General features: G+C 43.1%; 1 protein-coding gene across 3 annotated transcripts in view; it reads right to left on the bottom strand.

Annotated features, from left to right (window-relative positions):
- LOC119649141 (prolactin-releasing peptide receptor) overlaps positions 1–20,378 on the bottom strand; it is a 97,526-nt gene extending 77,148 nt beyond the window's left edge. For 2 of the 3 annotated variants that reach the window (XM_038051149.1, XM_038051150.1), the window contains exon 1: positions 19,938–20,378. The gene's annotated coding sequence lies outside the window, so the exon portion shown is untranslated. Of the gene's footprint in view, positions 1–12,518; positions 12,923–19,937 lie in introns of those variants that run through there. The other variant, XM_038051152.1, reaches the window with a different exon arrangement.
- Positions 20,379–20,604: the final 226 nt, after the last annotated feature.

The raw sequence follows: 20,604 nt of genomic DNA, 5'->3' as shown, positions 1-20,604 counted from the left end.
TCTCTTCAAAGGAAAAGGTGTGTAACCCAGATTTGATGAAATGAAAGCAATTGTTCGTAGAGCCCAGGAAAGCCTTTGATCAGATAGTCTCAATGAAGAAGATACAGGACTCATTAAGATAATAATAATTCAGTGTAGCGCTTATGTGAAACCGTTATAGTCTAACCGAGTATACTGCAAGTGTGGTTAGTAGCGTGCATCTAAACTTTTCCATACATAGGAAACGCCAAATTGATTCTAGTCCGTTCCGAGTATAGGCAGTTTTCCTTAGTTTCGTTTTGCAACAGATTATGGTAGTTGAGCTCAGTGACCTTAGATCTCTCTAAATGACCAACTTACTAGCTTTTGAAGCAAAAATCATCACCTCGAATTAAACCTCTAATCAGCTTAAATGTTTGATTCGTGGTAAAATGCAAAATTCAAAACATCTTATCAAACTTACTGGACTATGAAATTAGTATCTCCATAGGAACGGTTCTATCTGAAACAAAGGCAAAAACTGAAGACCACAGTACGCTCGTGTGTAATTTTGATTTGTTATTATAAAGTGATATGTGCGACCTACAAGCTTTTCAATGGAAAATTGACCAAAATATAAATATTGATAAGACATTTTTAAATAAAAATGCTTTGAGGATTTGCTAGAATTTATTATCTAGTTTCAAAATGCTAATCACCAAAGACTCACAATTAAAAAAAATGTTGCGGAACTAAGGAAATGGCAAGGAAATTTCCAAATTAGATAATGAATTTGGATCTTTCCGAAGGTTGTTGTCCTTTTGGCAGAGGTTGTGATGATCATACAGTATTTAATTACCATTCTTCGAGAGCTGAAAAGTCCAGTGCCTACCCTTGCCCCTAATAAAAGTTCGTCGACCCTGTGTCGCGATCTATACGTCATCAAGCACGATAAGTTTTAAACTTCCTCTTCAGTTACCATTATTCGATTTTGGAAATTTATCTTGTGAAGAGCTATTTTTACCGTAACATTTCATAGATCCGTTTGGTTTTCGCACCAGAGTAGCGTAATTTACCACGAAGCGAGACTCACCCGCCTAGCGGGCTTGCCTTTCACCCTAAATCTTTCAGACCAATTTGCCTAACATCGTTCGTACTCAAAACGGTAGAGAAGGTCATAGACAACTATATTAGAACTAACGTTCTGAAGCCTAATCCCCTACATCACTGTCAGCACGCTTACCGGACAGGACGGTCAACTGAAACTGCTCTGTATCAGCTGACAGAGGTACCACGGGATGCCATAGAAACAAAAGAAATTGCATTGTGCGCGTTTTTGGATATCGAAGGAGCATTCGACAACACATCGCACACAGAGATATAAGCTGCCCTGAGCCGCAAAGGAGTGGGAAACACCCTGGCATTCTGGATGGACAAAATACTAGAAAACAGGCAAGTAGAGGTATCGACAGGTACAGATCCTATTATCATGAACACCACTCAAGGCCAATGATTACCTATGGTGCGGTAATCTGGGCAGAAAGAACCGATCTCAGCACACAAGCCAGGGAATTACAGAAGCTCCAAAGGCTGGCTTGCGTGTATATCAGTAGGGCAATGAGGACATGCCCAACGGCATCCCTGAAGGTCCTTCTGCGATTAACCCCTCTCCATCTGCACACACAGATGCAGGCAAGGAGGGCAATATTCAGGATGGCCGGCAGTATGAGTGAGGCGGGAGCTACCTAAATCGAAGGAAGATCGATATTCTTTCTAGGCGGTATCCCGAATTACTGATACCAAGAGATAACATGACAACGAGGTTTCACTTCGATAAGAAGTTTGAAACACGTTGGAGTAACAAGGCAAACTGGGAGAGCGTGGCTGCAACATACGGCTTAAACCAGCAACTCATTACTTGGTACACTGACGGATCCCTCACAGCCGAGGGAGTGGGTGCCGGTGTCATTGGTCCAAGAAAAATGTACTTAAAGCCAATGGGCAGGTACACTAGCATATTCCAGGTGGAAATTTACGCCATAGACAAATATGCCTCCTTTAATCTCCAAAGGAACTATAGAAGGCAGAACATAGCTATTCTCACCGATAGCCAAGCAGCAATCAAGGCACTTAGGTCCAACCAGGTAAACTCTAAATTGGTATGGGAATGCCTTGAGAGACTGAGTACACTCAGCCAGTCCAACAAGATCTGGATACTTTGGGTTCCAGGCCATGCTGGGTTGGAAGGCAACGAGGCAGCGGACGAACTAGCCAAGAAGGGAGCAGGGACGTCTTTACACGGGCCAGAACCATACTGTGGAATCGGAAACGGTTTCATGGCTATGAATCTAAGAAATGAAGAGGAACGGTTGAGGGAACTATACTGGGCGGGCCTACCAGGGATGGAGCAGTTCAGGGTGCTTATTGGGGGATACGAACCCATACGCAAAAAGATTGCTTAAACCTCACCAAAAAGAACCTCCGAATCATAGTGGGAATTCTCACTGGTCATTGTCGGCTGAACTATCACCTAGGGAACCAAGGGATATCTACGAACACTGCCTGCAAGCTTTGTGAGGAGGAGGACGAAACCTCTATACACGTCCTGGGACAGTGACCGGCACTTGTGCAAAGTAGGTCGAGGCATCTGGGAGAACGCTCAATACCAGATGCAAAGCTGAAAGATCTGGAAGTAGGGAACATACTAAAGTTCCTAACGATTATAGGCTTGCTTGAGATACTATTATCAATAGGTACAATATAACCAGTAAAAGGGGCATAATAGTTGTTCAAGGACGCGGTGCGACTTTTCCTTAACAGAATAATAATAATGGGCAATCAAAGTGAATAAAGCAAAAGGAGCGACGCTGCACCAATACTTTGTTGGAATTGAAAGGAAACTCACAAGAATTCACGCCACCGCTTGCATTGGCATCTTCACAGCATCACTTCCTCCGAATCGAAGCCAAGTTTAACGCGGTTCGCCTTCTAGTGGTAAGCTTGCTTCGCCGAAGGCTAAACAGCACTGCAACGATCAGATGGTAAGGCACTTTAACTTTATTTTTCTTATATAAAATTTTGATTAAAATATCAAAACAAACAAAGACTGTGCCTCTGTTACTCCGTCGTATCTCCTGATTGCCATTCTTCTATCGACAGTGGGACTCGAGTGCTTCCGTTGCAGATATGAGTTCCGCTTCGGAAGGGATTGTGTTTTTGCGTTTCTCGCTCTTCTCTAAGTAATCCGTCTATTTTCACAAATGTCGTTTGGGAGCATCGCGAAAAACGCCTTCCGCGCCTCTGCGCTCCTCGTAGTCACAGTGGCAGTACGAGTGCGACCGTTTCGGCGACGTAACCTGGAGGTCTGATTCCGACAATTGGAGGCGTAGTTCGCGCTCGTGGACATCACTGCACGTGGATTAAACTCGTCTCCGACCTTTTGGAGGAGTGTTCCTACTCGAAATTAAAGGGCACTCTCATCAACCGACTGCCAGTAAGTGAGTCAGCAAAGCTGCCGCGTGAGATAAAGCAGTTGGGCGGGGATAAGGTTGTAGTTGAGCTTCCGAAGTCGCCATGGTTACAGCAAAATCCGTAAGGCACCCAGGCCATCTTGGCCTGTGCGGATTTCGAATCGTTGGAGGTGTTAGAAAACACTACGTACAAAACTCACGAGGTTCATGCGTGCCCTGTTGTCAGTGAAGCCACGGCCAAATTGCGCAGTTTCAGCAGGCGGTGGCAACCCTCGCGGCTATTGTCCCCAAACTAACGGCGCCAGTAGAAGCCTTGCGTTCGGTCGGTCCTGAACTTGTACGCGGACCGCAACCCGAAATGTACAATCGGGTCCTGAACGAATCTTGGAATTTGCTGATATCACCGCATCTTTGCCGACAATGCAAAGAAATGTAGTAGCCTGTGCACGTTTACTACTTCTTCTTTTTCTTTAGCCTTTGCCCCGTTCACAAGAGGGGTCGGCTCGTCGTGATCGGCTTCGTCATTTGGCTCTATCGAATACCTGATCTGGGTGCAATCTCGAGGCTTTCAAATCCCCATCTAGCGTATCAAGCCACCGTTGTTTGGGTCTGCCTTTTGGTCGCTTACCATCGACTTCGATGTTCAGACCAATCTTGGCAAGTGAATTCTCGTTTGCACGAATTGCGTGATCATACCATCGGAGACGCCTCTCTCGCAACTTTTCAACGATCGATGCAACCCCATAACGTCCGCGGATATCCTCATTTCGGATATGATCTAAACGTGTGACGCCACTAGTCCACCGTAGCATCTTCGTCTCCATTACCGTAAGACGCCGTTCATTGTCTTTTATAATCGGCCAACACTCAGAACCATAGAGAGCGACTGGACGAACGACATTGCGGTAAATTTTGGATTTGAGACGTTCGTTGATATGTCGATCACAAAGAACACCAGTTGTGGAACACCACTTTATCCAGGTTGCGTTAATGTGTGAAGCAATTTCATAACGCAGTTCTCCATTGGCTGATAGCGTTGACCCGAGGTATTTAAATCGCTCAGTTCTGGGCAGAGATCATTTTTGCTATCAGATGCTAGGAAAGCATCATCTGCATAAAGCAGTGTGTAGGGCCTTGGACGTTGGATATCCCGTGTGACGGTGTCCATAACAAGAACAAAGAAGAGTGGTGAGAGGGCGCTTCCTTGATGAACACCAACACAGACACGAAGCGGTTTCGATGCATCCGCCATACTTCGAACTTTACTTTTCGGATCGTGGCAGAGCAATTGAACCCAGCGCACGAGTTCTTCTTACTATTCAATTCATTCACAACTTTGCTAATAATCTCGCTAACTGCCGTGTTTTCATGACCTGGGATTTAGCCAAAGCGTACCATCAATTCCCTGTAGCTCCCGAACATATTCCGAAAACGGCAATGTGCACAGCCTTTGGATTCTTCGAGTTCAAAATAACGCCTTTTGGTCTGTGAAATACTACGCAAACTTTTCAGCGGTTCATCCACTTTGTCATGCTCTCAAACCCACACAACATCAAGTGATCAATGCCTACTTGTCTGGACCCAAGACCAAAGACTCACGCGTGATTGATCTACAGAGGCCGTCCAGACTTTTGAGCTAGCTAAACGACAGCTGGCGGACGGTACACTCCAGAGATTCCCTCCATCCCGTCCCCCCTCCCCCTCAAGAAACTGCACGCACATCTTGGTTCGCGTGGATGCTTCCCGGGGTCCTCGCAACTATCGTATGGGGGCGCATATAAACTGTTGAACAGAGGCTAGCAGTTCTTTAGGCTGGACGTCGACAGCGGGCCCAACAACGTCTCCGTGTGCATGCTTAAGCCTTTTGTTCCTGGCTGACAAACCGAAAAGTGAAAGCTCCAGGTATGAGAAGATCTATTGACGGATGACTGTTGATAATAAGATTTGGTAAAAGTAGAATTTACTTGGGAGAAACTCTTCCTCTTCAACTTCTCTTTGATCTGGGTTGCCGGGCAAAAATGCACGTTTTCCATAAAAATTCAAAAATGACTGACAGGTTGGACTAATTTGGCATTTCATTTTATTACCATGATTGCGATATGGATTATTTAACGATCTTTCTTGAATTCCTTGAACCACACATTTTACTTCAAAAACCTTCTTTTACTGTAAAGAATCATGCCTCACTCCTGATGAAAATCTCGAAAAGAAGACTGTGCTTAGATCACAAGTGGCACAAGAACTGTTTGCAGAAGTTGTCAGAGTTCCGACGTAGAATTTCACTCCTTGCAAAAGGTTCACCAAAGCAGTGAATTTTATGAGTTTGGTTTGCCGGAAAATTGGTATCATTGAATAGTTTGAAGGCTGAATGCCAGGCATCTTTACTCAACAAATTGACATCACGTCGAAACAGACTAAGGGTCGCTGAATTCTTTCTAATACAACCTACCAAAGGAGCAATATTCAACAAATCTTCACAAATAATAGAATTCACTTATGTCATTAAAATCGTAGCATATTAATGGGGAACTTCAATTTAGGAAATATGGAAAATTCATTCACCTAGCATTCATTCACTTAGCAAAGAATAATAAAGAAAGGGAAAATATTCAGTGACTAATGGGAATGGCGAAGAAATCCCACTATTCATTGGCACAGACAATGAAAAACAAAAAGCGTCCAAGAAAAGTAAGCTCCGGTTTTGCGAACCAATTATAAGACTTGTGTTATTGTTTGGTCAGCTTTTTCAAAAAAAACAAAAAACGATTGACCCAAGAACCGTTAATTCACTTAGAAATTACCCCCAGTAACCCGGATTTCCACTCCTAGGGCCATAATAATCAAAAGACGAGGAAAAATTAGTTGAAATATTCCAGGAGAGACTAAAAGCCGTTTACGCAGTATCCCAGTATGCTTGCCCTAAAACCACAAAATGTTCCAATTATTGGGGAGGTCAAATGGCGATTTTCCTCTAATGTAATTATAATTGACTTTTCGCAAAAACTTTTAACATTTCTCCAAGTTTTCTCTTCATTTTCCATTTTAATTATTTCCAAAAAATTAAAGAACCAGGATAAATATGCTATCCCTTAACTGCTGCCGTCTCTGACTAAAACTAACCTCTACTCGTATATAATAACGTAAAGGGTAGGGTGAATTCAGTTTAACATTCAACTGCTAAGATCAAAGAACTGGTGGTAAGCAGCTTTGGTTAATATTAGTCCTGTATCTAAAAGAATTCAGATAAATCAATCATGGCACCCAATGGCGATCAACTGTCGTCCCACGTTGATTTTGCTAAGACGACTAACGTTCAACCTGATCGAATCTGCAAAGAAACGTTTACTCTACGTAACTGCGGAAACCTTACAAACTGCCTTGAAGCTATTCGGAAGGGCAATAGTTCAGTTAAGCATATTACAGACAGTATGCGCCTTAGAGGAGCTGAGTGGAGTACCATCAACGCCTTAATGGATCGCGCCCATAACAATATGGGTGAACAAAATGGGATTAATAATACTAAATGCCAACCTCGACATTTCAAAGATCAGCGGAAGAAAACCTCGAATAAAAAATCCCGACAAGGAGGTGTTCCACCCGTAAAACCTGGAGCCCAGGTTTCACCAAATAGCAAACGACCGAACAAGGCTAAGCGTAATACGCGAATTCGATTCAATAATGATAAACCAGCTACCAAGGGAGACCAGATTCAGAAATGTGAGCATCATTGTTGTTATCCTGAGAAATAGATTGAGAATAAAGAAGATAACGGATTATATTGGGAAAACTATTTAATTTTCCTATACTTGATACTTGATTGTAATAATATTTTGAATAAAGGTATGTGGGAAACTAAAGATTCATTCGTCCTAGTTTTGTGATTCTAGATAACCATCTAGAATAGTTACAGGTTGTCCTGAGAAATAATTATGGAAATAAAGATAATTGTTCATCAGATTTTTGAGTTTGCTCTTGTAATCAGTTGGCAGATTGCAGAATGCAGTTGGCCATACTCAACCAAGAGTAGCACTGTCACCCTAGAGAATTGATCGTGACGGTCCTCTAAGTATTCCGTTGATACGTGCCTATTTATTATCCAGGCGCGGAGATTTTATTAACCAATTCAGTCCCTCCTCTGGTCATCTTCATTGAAGATATCCCTCTGATTCAGTGTGATTTTTGTGGTAGGTTAAGCCATGCTATTAACATAGTATGCTGATTCCCAGCTCAGGTAAAGGAGGGTTTGAGGCAACGTGCTCTGTATTATCCTCAGTGAAACAAAAATAAAATGCTGAGATCTGGGAAAGATAAATAAAGTTGGAATTATTCCACTGTGCTAAATCCTACCTGATCTCTCTTGGTGACAGGTCCCGCGACAGGGCGACCAAGAAAATGCATACAATGTCGTTACAAACAAGATGATCGGATTGAGTCACAAGCCTCGGAGAAATGCAAGGGCGTCCACCTCAGTCGTGTCAGGACGGGCCCCGGTCCTGTCGACAAATGGGCAAGGGTTCTTGACGCATGGACGGCGTCAGGACGTAAGCAAATTAGTCCGAACAAACCAAATACGTGTCTGCACGCTAAATGTTGGTACCCTAACTGGAAAGACCGAGGAACTTGCAGAAGCTCTTCGAAAAAGGCGCATTGACATCTGCAAGAAACCCGATGGTCTGATTGAACGCGAACGCGGTAAAAATGACTATAAACTTCTCTATTTTGGTTTCCCACACACTCAATATGGTGTTGGCATTGCCATCTCAGAGGATTTCCTTAATGTCAGGCGCATTGATATCTGCGCTTTGCAAGAAACCCGACAATTTGGTGCCAAAAGCTGCTACATTGAATGCAAACGCAGTAAAAACGGCTATAAACTTCTCTATTTTGGTAAACCACACACTCAATATGGTGTTGGCAATGCCATCTCAGAGGGTTTCCTTAATGTCATTAAAAAAGTCGAACGATTTGATGATCGGCTGATGAAGCTGATCGCACTACTCACTTCTTCACCGCGTATGCACCACAGACAGGTCGACCTGATGCGGAGAAAGATGCCTTTTGGCAACTTCTCCATGAAAAGGTTTGTCACGTGCTTACTGACGACTATATTATCATTGGCGACCTTAATGGTCATGTGGGTGAAAAGGCAGACGGTAATAGGTGCCATGGGGGAAAGGGGTTCGGAGCGCGCAATAGGGTTGCGAGCGTATAATCGATTTTGCGGACACCCATGATCTTGTACTTGTACATGGTTCAATAAAACTATTGTCTCATCTTCCTACATTTTATAGTGGAAACAGTCAATCGCAAATCGACTATATTCTCATAAGACGCCAACATTTTACCATTGTCACTGATTGCAAAGTCGTTCCCCATGAGACCATCGCACCTCAACATCCGCCGTTGATTGCCGTCCTGCGAATTAAGCCACCGATAAAACAGCCTGGCCTGCGGCGCATTAAATGGTGGCGTTTTGGTGAGAAGAAAGAAGAAACGATCTTATTCATGCGATTGCCGGCCATTACGAATGTGGAAGAATCATGGAACCAAATAAAAGACACGATCCACAAAGCGGCCTCTGCAACTCTCGGGGTCACCAAGCCAGGTAAGCGGTACATCAACCGATATACTTGGCTTGATGATGATGTTGAAATGATGGTGCGTGAAAAGAAACATCTCTAATACAAATTTCTCGAGGATAAAACGTCGGCTAATTGGCAAATTTATAAGAATGCCAACTGGGAAGCAAAGAAAGCAGTCGCTTTCACGCGAGTGAACCATTACAAAAATCTTTACGATAAACTGGGCACTCGGGATGGCGAGAGAGATCTGTATCGACTTGCTAAAAGTCGTAATGAACGTACACAGGATATCGAACACTTCTGTTGCGTTAATGACAAGAACGGTACTTTGCTTACCAACCGTCGAGTCTTGGAACAGATTTCTACTGAAGAATTTGCTCATCCTGCACTTCCACAATCATTCCCGATATTTGGACCAGTTCCATATGTCAGCGCAACTGAAGTCGATGAAACAATAAAACGAATAAAAAGCAACAGGACCTGATGACATCGCATCTGAGCTCTGGAAAGCGAAGAGCTGGGACCCAACACTGTGGCTCAGGGAATTCTTTAACCGGGTTATTCAGGAAGGAAGAACACCATCTGACTGGCAAGAAAGTACCACTGTTCCAATATGGAAAAAGAAAGGTAGTCCAGCAGAATGTTCAAATTACCGTCCGATCCGGTTACTTTCCCATACCATGAAGATTTTTGAACGCATTCTTGACAACCGTATTCGCGAAATCGTTGAAATAACCGTGAATCAAGCCGGATTTACTAACGCAATACACACTGCGCAGTTACTCATGGAGAAACACCGTCAGAAACATCGCCCTCTTTACATTGCCTCTGGATCTAGAGAAAGCGTTTGACTGTGTTCCACATGAGCTCATCTGGTATGCTCTACGACAACACTTCGTGCCAGAAGAACTCGTGCACTGGGTTCAATGGCTCTACCATGATCCAAAAAGTAAAACTCGAAGTATAGCGGGTGTATAAAAACCGCTTCGTGTCTCAGTTGGTGTTCATCAAGGAAGCGCGCTCCACTCCTCTTTTTTCTTGTTATGCACACCGTCACACGGGACATTCAATGCACCCTACACACTGCATAAAGCAGATGATTTTTTCCTAGCATCTAATAGCAAAAATGATCTCGAGTAACTTGTCCAAAAATGGAATGATCGCCTCAGGCAACACGGTCTCAGATTGAATTTAAACAAACACTGACCGATTTAAATACCTCGGGTCAACGCTATCAGCCAATGGAGAACTCCGTTATGAAATTGCTTCACGCATTAACGCAACCTGGATGAAGTGGCGTTCCACAACTGGTGTTCTTTGTGATTGTCCGTCCTGTCGCTCTCTATGGTTCTGAGTGTTGGCCAACTATAAAAGACAATGAACGGCGTCTTGCGGTAATGGAGACGAAGATGTTACTTTGGACACGTGACACAGACTGTCAATGTGAGACTACAAAACAAATTTTATATACCGGAAGCGACTGAGAAAAGTGGTATGTTCGTTCAGGTATAAGTAAGATCATTCGAAAAAACATGCAGCCAAAAATTTGTAAACGCAATTTGAAGGCAATACGGGAACTTCGTGATAAACCGCTATATTTTATCAAGGCGGACCAGCGGAGAAAGTTAGTGCGGTATTCCCAAACATTGGGCGGCTCCGAATGCCAAATGCTGCGCCATAAAGAATAAGATGTCAACCAAAAATCCACAAGGAGGGGACGAGATGCGAGAAATCATTACCGATTCGAACTCACCGACGCATAACATCGCTAAGTGGTTGATCAATAAGTGTCAAGTCCTTTGGACGACGAGCAGTAAGTATTCAGTGGCTAACTCCCACGAACTAATACAGAATCTGCAACGACGTGAAGGCACGCTAGCGAAAGAGTCAATTTTCCGACTCGAAAAATGCTTTGCCTTTGGAGAGCGACCGGTAAAAAGCATTGGATGGAGAATTTATGGAAGTTTTTGGAGTTTTCGAATGGTTGAATGGTTAGAGCGTATGGCCGCTAAAGTGGCAGAAGGATTTCTCTCGGATAAGAGTCGACTCAGGTGGGAATTAGTACCTGAGCTGTATTAGGTTAATGGCCACCGGCGAGAATAATATTGACTACATCGCCTCCCTATTGCCCCCTGTCTGTGCTCCGAACGAAGTGCTTCAACACGCTTTAGGGTCAGGGATCCAACTTGTCGTGCCAATGATTATTATTATTAGCAACTTTTTGAGTTAGCTACGATTGAAAATATCCAGTGGTGTGTGGACATTCCTTCCTGATAATTGGACCTACCTTTCTGCAAATAGAAATGCGGAAACTACAAAGAACTGCTAGTTCGCATTGAAAAAGGCAAAATCTGAGCCATAACTATCAGTAACGGGGTTTTTATACAACAATATGCATAAGGTCCATTCCAAGGTTGGAATTCGGCAATTTTAATCACGGCGAACAGAACTGATTCATCATGTTGAGCTACTTTTGGGAAACAGTAGAACGCCAAATCTATGATGGTACGATATCATTTTTCTTGCGATGCAGTTGACTCAATATTTAAGGTCATGGGCACGAAGTGTTGGCTAACCGGCAACAATGTAAACGTCCTTCAATGGCCTGTACTAACCACTGACTTGAATCCTATCGAATATCTCTGGGAAATGGTTAACAAAAACTTTAAGGAACGTAATTTCGCAAAAACAACTGACCTGTACACTGCCAATTAATATTAAGTGGACGGAACTTCCAATAGATTTGATGAAAAATCATGAGGTCTCCATCTAGAGCAAGGGTCCAAGTAAATAAAGTTAAAACAGATATTAGTCATCTGTTCATCGGTCAAGGGTCGAGCGTAATTTTGTATTTCACCAGAGCTGCTATTTTTACCACTTTAATTTTCGAAGGACTGAATTTAGAAAGAAATCTTTAATTCTCTACTCCGAGTTCTGAATATGGGTTACACAGTATTTACTCAAAAAGCACAGCAATGGCGACCAGATTAGCTAATTCTAAGGACAAAGGTCATGGACACTTGTCAATTACAATGAATATCAAATTGTCATTCGGTTAATGAATATTTTGATTTGATTAAGGTTCAATTTCAGAATGAATTATTGCCTCTTTCCCTGCTTGTCTGCAGTCACAGGCTCTTGCCGAACAATATAGTTTGTTTTCTCATCGATGGGCTCTCATAATTACAGTATCTTTCCTAAAACTTCTAACATTTTTCCAAATTGCTTGAATAGCTTTCCATCTTGATTAGTTACATGAGGTTTTCATTATCACCGAATGAAAAAGTAAAACACCCACAATTATACTATCATTAAGGCAGTAAACTATTTAGGATTCTAGGAAATTAGGGTGCCACCGATACCGATAATGCTGTTAATGCCGGTTGTGGATAAAGTTAATCCCTGAACATTTACAAAAACATAAGTGGAAAGTTTTTTTCAGTTTAGCTGTGACTCTTGGGGACAAATAGCGTGTAGTAAACAAGTGGAGTTAATATCATTTACCTACCTTTAAGTGAAAAGACAGAAATGATTGCATCTAATGGAGGCCACTCGTAATTCCGACCCTTTAATGTTATTTAGATGAAAAGCACCCAATGCTTTCACATCTGCCAAGATGAGACATTTACTCTACGCAACTGTCAAAACTTTCCGAACCCCTTTGAAGCTATCCGGTTAAGTAACACAGTGAAAAGTATGCCCCTCAGATCGACTGAAGGGTCCTCGTTGGTCAACGTCCTGTTGAATCATATGTATCACAATACGGATCAATAAATTGCGGTGAATAATATAAAATGTGAAGAAAATTCCAAGAAGCAATACCAACTTGAGAGCGAGAAAATCTGGGATAAAATCCCTAGAGCACTCTTTGGTGTAAACCCCGGCAAAAAGGACAATCGATGTCATCCTATTTTGTTCAAAAGCTTTATTACGGAGAGCGCAAAGGACTAATTTGGCCGCATCCTTTCTCATGTTCAAATCTGTAAATAAAATCATCTGAATTGAACTGCATGATGTTCCCAGCATCTCACAGAGTTGACAAATGGTTCGGCAGTCGCCCTCACTAACGAGGACATTGATTATGTCAACGTTTTCATCACTTCTTGAAGGGCGTCTTGTACAGGGTTGGTCTTGAACTAACATTTCTCCACTCATAGACTCTTATTTTTACTTAGGTCAGCATTTCCGTAAGCAATCTTTAAAATTACAAAAGTTTCCGCGGTGGATGTCCCCAACAGGATACAAAATTTCACAGTTGTGCGTTGCTCTGGAAGATCCGCCATCACGTTTTCGGCAAAATTGAAAAAAGTTCCTCTATTTTTATTCTCGCTGTTCCAACTAAATAACATCCTTTATCCTGCCTTGATTCCAAAATGTCATCGAAGACTACATGCAGAACGATCGCCAGGCCGAATTAAGAAGGAATCTACAGAGCAAAAAGCCATCACGCTCGAAATCAAGAAAGCTGTCAGAATAGTCTCCAAAGTCTTTGGTTAAGCAGACCTACAAAGAGGTGCGATTTGGCCAACCTAAAGTGGGCGCCTCTATGTAAAGAGCTCTTCATGTGACATTATGCATCGCAAAATATGTGACGTGCCCATGCCTAAGAGGTGCACATTCTCAGTACCACAGCTAACTGCTAGTAGAATTGTGAACTGGCTGGAATTCGATGAGCTTGCCACCGAGCCAGACGAACGGCAAAGAGGGCAGTAGATAGGATCAATCAGGGGTAAAAAAAAAGCAACCATAAAGGCAAGCCCACAATGCTCCAGCGGGGCAAGAAGGAATGCTTTAAGCCCCTCTGTTAAGAGGCTGAAGTAAACTCGTGGTGTAACGCCTATAGAATCGTGGTTGGACCACACGCAGGCCATGCATCCTTACAGATTTTTGAAAATCACCCAGGGGCTAGCCCCCCAGAAAGAGATTAGAACTGACCATTTCCAGCCACCTCTGAATGTAATGGTAATTCCCACAGTAACCAGAGACAAGCTGTTGGAGCCCAGATCAGGATGGCATAGGAAGGAGGACCCTTAAGTTCGCTGTGAAATCCCGACCAGCCATATTTGCTGAGTTATTTGAAGTGTGCATGTCCGAGGGGATATTTCCTGCATAATAGGAGCAGCATAACCTGGTACTGCTGCATTAGGCTGGTAAAGCCACCGGGCCTACCGACCCATAAGCCTTCTGGACACTATAGGTAAAATGGTAGAATGCGTACTCTACAATAAATTACTCTTGGCTGTTGGATTTCGGGAAGCGAGATCAACCGAGATGAACCGTCATCACATTAGTTACCGGCTTTGGCAAAAACGCAATTCACTGACAGGATATTACTAGCAAATATTGCATGGTGGTGCTCCTGGACGTGTGAAATGCACTCAATTCAGTAAATTGAAACCTCATACTCAAAATCGCTGGCGAAGATTAGTCTTCTGTTCTATCTACCAACTAATGTTAATAGTTATTTACAAGAAAAAGCTCTCGTTTGACATTTATGACGGACCTCCGCGCACATTATGACCGCGGGTGTTCCAGAGGCTCCGTTTTTGAGCCACCGTTGTGGAACATCATATATGATGTACTTCCGATTCCAGATGAGTGATGGATAGTGCCGATGGCATAGCACCGGTTGTAACCGCATGTCATCTGGAAGATGCCTAGTTATATTTTTCTGAAATAATCAGTGCTGTTAATGTTTGGTTAGAGAATTCTGGTTTAACACTTTAAAGTCTGATGTAGTCATCATGACCAACCGCCATAAAAGAAATTACGCCTGCATTTAAATTGAGAATCACACGATCACTTCCAAGTCGCCCATTAAATACTTTTAAATCGAGGATATCGCCAGTACCTGTGCAACATTAATCTGGCCACCTTACCCTTGACACTCCGACGGAGTTCCATAGGATCCAGAGCATGTATCGTTCCACTGTCCCGGATTCGTGAAAGAAAGGAGGAACCTAGAGGAATTTTAGAAGTGGACAGAGATTAACAGCAAGTCAGGAGGATTGGGATGGAGTCAAGTCCACAATTAAATCTATCCAGAGCAAATTACAACAAAGAGAAGTGGCCATAAACACGGTTACTGACGTCGCGTGTAGATGAAAGGAGACAACGTAATCGTGAGCTGACTCCAAATCGGGATGTAATACCGATTGGTGGTTCCACGACGCAGGCGGGATCGAGAGAATTGTGAAAGGATAAAAATCCTGCACATTGGCATGGTCAAATCAGCGTCTCATTAAGGTTTCCATAGACGGACAGAAAGTTTCAAGTGGATTAACTAAAATATGTACGGCATGCCTGGAGGAAAGGAGTTTTCTTAAAAATTGGAAGCAGCAGAAGCTAGTGTTTACTCCGAAACCAAGTAAGCCTCTGGGTGGTCCGTATTATAGGCCCCACGATAAATCTAAAATGTATAGGACAACCGGTGGGGTTCCACGAAGATCGGTTCTAGGACTTCTCCTAAAATCGTATCCACCTCCACATCGCTCAGAATGAGGATCTTCATATGCGATTATGGAGCGTCTTAAGAAGCATGGCGGAGGGCAAAGATAGACTTCTCACGATACGGGAAGATGACCGATCCCTGGAGGCAATCACACTTAGGAGTTGCCATATCAACTATCGATTTGGCAGCATACTTGTACACGTGCACTCATTCGGATAGCAATGCGATGCGGGAAGCAAAACGGAACAGCTTCAGGGAATTCTTTGAAGGGATCGAACAAATCGCAGAAGCAATCAGGTTTTATAAGACTGTAGCCAAAGACGGGGCAATATCCTCTGTTCATTTAAAGAACGAAGATGGGACATTTACCGAGAATGAGGAGAATAGAATACACCTGCCTCTCAGACCTCATTTCCCGGAGTCCTACCCCACGGCGGCTGGCAACATCATCCTGCCTGACACCCCAATAACGAATAAAAGGGGAAGAAAGGAGAACTGGAAACTAGCAAAAGGGGAATGCTCAGAAGCTAAACTAAGGTGGGCAGTGGGGACTTTTAAACCACTGCAATCACCCGGAGTAAATAGCATTTTCCTAGCACTAAACCGGAGAAGCCTAAGAAACATCTTAGAGTTTCTTCTGAGGGTGGTAAGGGGCAGCATAGCCTTGGAATTTATACCAACGGCATGGAGAGAAGCAAAAGTGGTCTTCCCGCCGTAAACCTTTCAGACCAATTTGCCTAACACCGTTCGTACTCAAAACGGTGGAGAAGGCCATAGACAACGATATTAGAACTAACATTCTAAAGCGTAATCCCTTACATCACTGTCAACACGCTTACTGAGCAGGACGGTCAACTGAAACTGCTCTGTATCAGCTGATGGGTGTACTACGGGATGCCATAGAAACAAAAGAAACTGTACTGTGTTCATTTTTGGATATAGAAGGAGCATTCGACAACATATCACACACAGAGATTAAAGATGCCCTGAGCCACAAGGGATTGGGAAACACCCTGGCTTTGTGGATGGGCAAAACGCTAGAAAGCAGACAAATAGAGGTACCGACAGGTACAAATTCTACTGTCGTGACTACTACTCAAGGTTGTCCACAGGGCGGGGTCCTATCACCGCCTATGTGGAGTATGGTAGTGGACGAACACCTGGGCGTGCTAACAAATACTGGAATTCAAGTCCACGGTTAACCCAGTCGACATTGTTGTCTGTAGGGGTAAATATGAGGATACCCTATGTGGTAGAATCCAGAGTAGACTAAGAGTTACTAGTGCCTGGTACAGAAGGTGAGACTGCCCATCAATTCAGCGAAAACCACCATAGTACCATTCAATAGGAAACATAAGCTTGATCAGCAGAGAACCATGAGGTTACATGACATGGAGTTGAAACGAGAAACAGAGGTCAAATATTTGGGAATTACGTTAGACCAAAAATTACTCTACAAGACGCATGTCGGAAAGCTAAGAGGGCGCTGATGACTTGTAGGTCCATAGCGGAAAAAAATGGAGTTGCAGCCCGAAGATACTACTTTGGATATACACTGCAATACCTAAACAGAAGGAAGATTGATATTCTTTTTAGGTGGAACTCCGAATTATTTACACCACCAGGGATAACATGACAACGAGGTTTCACTTTGATAAGAAATTTGAAACAAGTTGGAATAACAAGGCAAACTGGGAGAGCGTGGCTGTGACATACGGCTTAAACCAGCAACTGATTACTTGATACACTGGCGGGTCCCTCACAGCAGAGGGAGCGGGTGGTGGTGTCATTGGCCAAAGGGAAATGTATTTGGAGCAAATGGGTACGTACACTAGCATATTCTAGGCGGAAATATGCACCATAGACAGAAGTACCTCTTTTAATCTCCAAAGGAACTACAGGGGGCCGAACGTTGCTATTCTTACCGACAGCCAAGCAGCGATTAAGACATCCAGTTCCAACCGGGTGAATATGTATGGGAATACCTTGAGAGATTGAATACACTCAGCTGATTCAACAAGGTCTGAATACTTTGGATTCCAGGTCATGTTGAGTTGAAAGGGAATGAGACAGCGGGCGAACTAACCAAGAAGGGAGCAGGGACGCCTTACATGGGCCAGAACCCTTCTGTTCGGAAATGGGTTTATAGCTGTGGCATTAAAAAATTAAGAGAAGCGGTTGAGGGTCGTGTACTGGGCGGACCTACTAGTAATAGAGCAGTCCAGGGTGCTTATTGGGAGATACGAACCCAAGCCCACAAAGGATTGCTTAGACCTCACCAGAAAGAACCTGCGAATCATAGTGGGAATTCTTACTAGTCACTGTCGGCTGAACTATCACCTAGGGAAACTAGGGATATCTACGGACACTCCCTGCGCCCTCTATGCGGAGTATGATGAAACCTCTATACATGTTCTGGGACAGTGTCCGACACTTGTGCAAAGTAGGTCGAGGCATCTGGGAGAACACTTAATACCAGGTGCAAAGCTAAAATATTTGGAAGTAGGGAATATACTAAAATTCCTTACGGTTATAGTTATGATTAATAGGTATGCTATTACCAGTAAAAGGGGCGCAATAGTTCTTTAACGACACGGTGCGACTTCCCCTTAACAGAATAATAATAATAATAATGAATGAGTATAATAATGTTCGACGAAAGGTTGACTTTGATTTGATGGACCGTTGTTAACTTCGCAGATAATATTGGAAAATCAGATATTGGCATGAAAACGCTGATCTCGCGCTCTCTTCCAAACGAATAAAGGAGACATCGATAAAAAGTGGGATTGGCGAGCAGACCATACATTTGAAACCAACGCTCAAATACCTAGGAGTCATGTTTGACCGAAAGCTACATTTCAAGCCAAATTTTGAGAGTTAAGTAAAAGAGGCATCGGGAGACAATACATTTTTGGCAAACATGTTACCGAATCTAGGTACTCCAAAGCAAAGCCTTCAGCTCCTTTTCTTCGGATTTGTTAGTTCGATCCTGCAGCTCTTATACAGCTCTAGTCTCGGCTTCAGGCCCTCACCGATTAAATACATTAGAAGCATTGTGCGCCTACCGTACAACATCAGATGAAGGAGCTTGTGTGACAGCAGGTATGGTTCCCATCGTGCAATCGGTGAGCCCTAGACCTAACATCGGCAATTAGTGCGACTGAAGCTTTGCTAGAGTTTCTGAAGGAATAAGACGATTCACCTTGAAATCGCTGGAATCACATAATTGCCCTAGATGTCACAAAGTGGATTAAATGACGATAGAAAAATTGAGCTACGACCTGATTCAATTTCTAAGCGGTTTGCGAGCATAACTACCATTTCCGCGTCGGTTGCCTAACTTCTGAGATGATTGTGGGGGATGTGGAGCATCTTTTTTCTAACTGTTCGAGATTTGCTGTGTCCAGGGCGGAGGTGGAAGTTTTCACCGAAGCGCTCTTGTCACCCAAGAATACCATGGATCATACGGTAGCCTCTGAGACAACTCGGAGTTCGGTAGAAAAATTAATGATTCAAAATATGTTGAGGGAGGGGGAGCATTAGAGGAAGGTGATAAATAACATCGTAAACCGCAGTTCTTAACTGATCTTGCCTCGCAACGTAATACCAAAATGGCAGGCCTGCGGAGTTAGCGGAGGAGAAGGAGGAGATTTTATACCTTCGACTTAAATAAGTTGGCGTATCCTCGAAAGCTATGTGATACACCTATATTGTACGTATTCGTGTATACTTCCACAGGCCGTTCTTGATCAGTAAAAGTTGCCATGTCGTAAACCCTAAATTGAAGCTCTTTATGTGTGAGGCGTAGTCTGTTGAGAATAGCCAGAGCAGTATCCTGATCTGCGGACTCTGATAGCAAATGTACTGGTATATGCTGGTTTATTCAAATATCCTTGAAGATAATGACTAAAGGGTGAAAGCGGTCGTGTTTAGGCTAGGTTGGCAGCATGAAAGGAGTCACCGATAACAAGGATGAATAATATATATCGGTGACAGAATGGAGCCTGATAGCGTCCTAGTTAGGACTTCGAACTTTTACGGTGGCAGGAAGATCTTATTGCTTATTTCCTTTGATAATGTTTCACGAACAAATTAAACACCAAAGGAGCACATTATTCAATTTCGTTTGGTAAAGGCTTCAAAAGAGTCCAAAGGGTCATAAATAGAAAAAAAAACGAAATAGGGTATGTGGTTAGGGTTGGTTGGTTGGCCGGTTTTATGTTTCTTCCAAATCGAAATGGTTTGGCGCCTCCACTTCAAAGGCTATAGAACAATAATATATTTTTGAGTATGAAAGAAAGTCCGCCATTATTTCATTACTTCGGAGAATTTTGCTGGCTGTGCTCCAATATCTACACCATTCCTATCCCACCGCAATAGAAGGTCCCTTCTTTAAACTTAATTCAATTGCTGCCGATTGGTGCCAGAGCGCAAGGTTTGGAAAGCAATTTTAAGAACAATAAAAGCACTTACACGGTATTTACGTGATTTCACCCCAAGTTTACACTCACTGTTCCTCTTAAGAACAACACAAACTTTCATAACAAATTCTCCACTTTTCGAACAGAACTCCACCCCAAATAAATAAGAAACCTTCACTGAATCACGTCCACTTTTCCAGGTTCTCACATCACTTCACATAATTGAACAATTTCCTCGTTGCAGCTATTGTTATTACCCACGCCAAGAACTCGACATTCGAGTAAACAGGCCAATGACAAGGGCTTGAAAAATCCCGGAAAGTGTAGACACTTTGTCCATAAAAACTTAAATTTAGTTCGCTCGAAAAAAAGATTGAATTTTTCCAGCCCCGTTGAAAGCAGCAAGAAAGCTGTTGAGTATGACGCGACTACTCTGTGTAGGCCAACAAGCGGAACAAAAATAATAATGGCAGCGAGCCAGAGGGAGGCATTAGAGCAGCAAAATAAAATAAGTACGTCGAATAGTAAAGATGTTCCACGTGAAGATAAGATCCGAATGCTAACGAGCTCAAGCACCAAACATCAGCAAAATAGTTATAAAATCGGCAATTGAACGTTTGCCAGAAAGGCAGCCAATCCCACAAGCACGGAGCCAGCTAAAGTCATAAAGGTGGAATAGATTACAATAATTACCCTGCGTGAAATATGACGGAACGTCT

This window comes from Hermetia illucens, chromosome 2 (genome assembly GCF_905115235.1).
Source record: "Hermetia illucens chromosome 2, iHerIll2.2.curated.20191125, whole genome shotgun sequence".
Classification (NCBI taxonomy): domain Eukaryota; kingdom Metazoa; phylum Arthropoda; class Insecta; order Diptera; family Stratiomyidae; genus Hermetia; species Hermetia illucens.
Note: the sequence above shows the minus strand (reverse complement) of the source record. Positions and strands in the feature narration are given on the sequence as shown.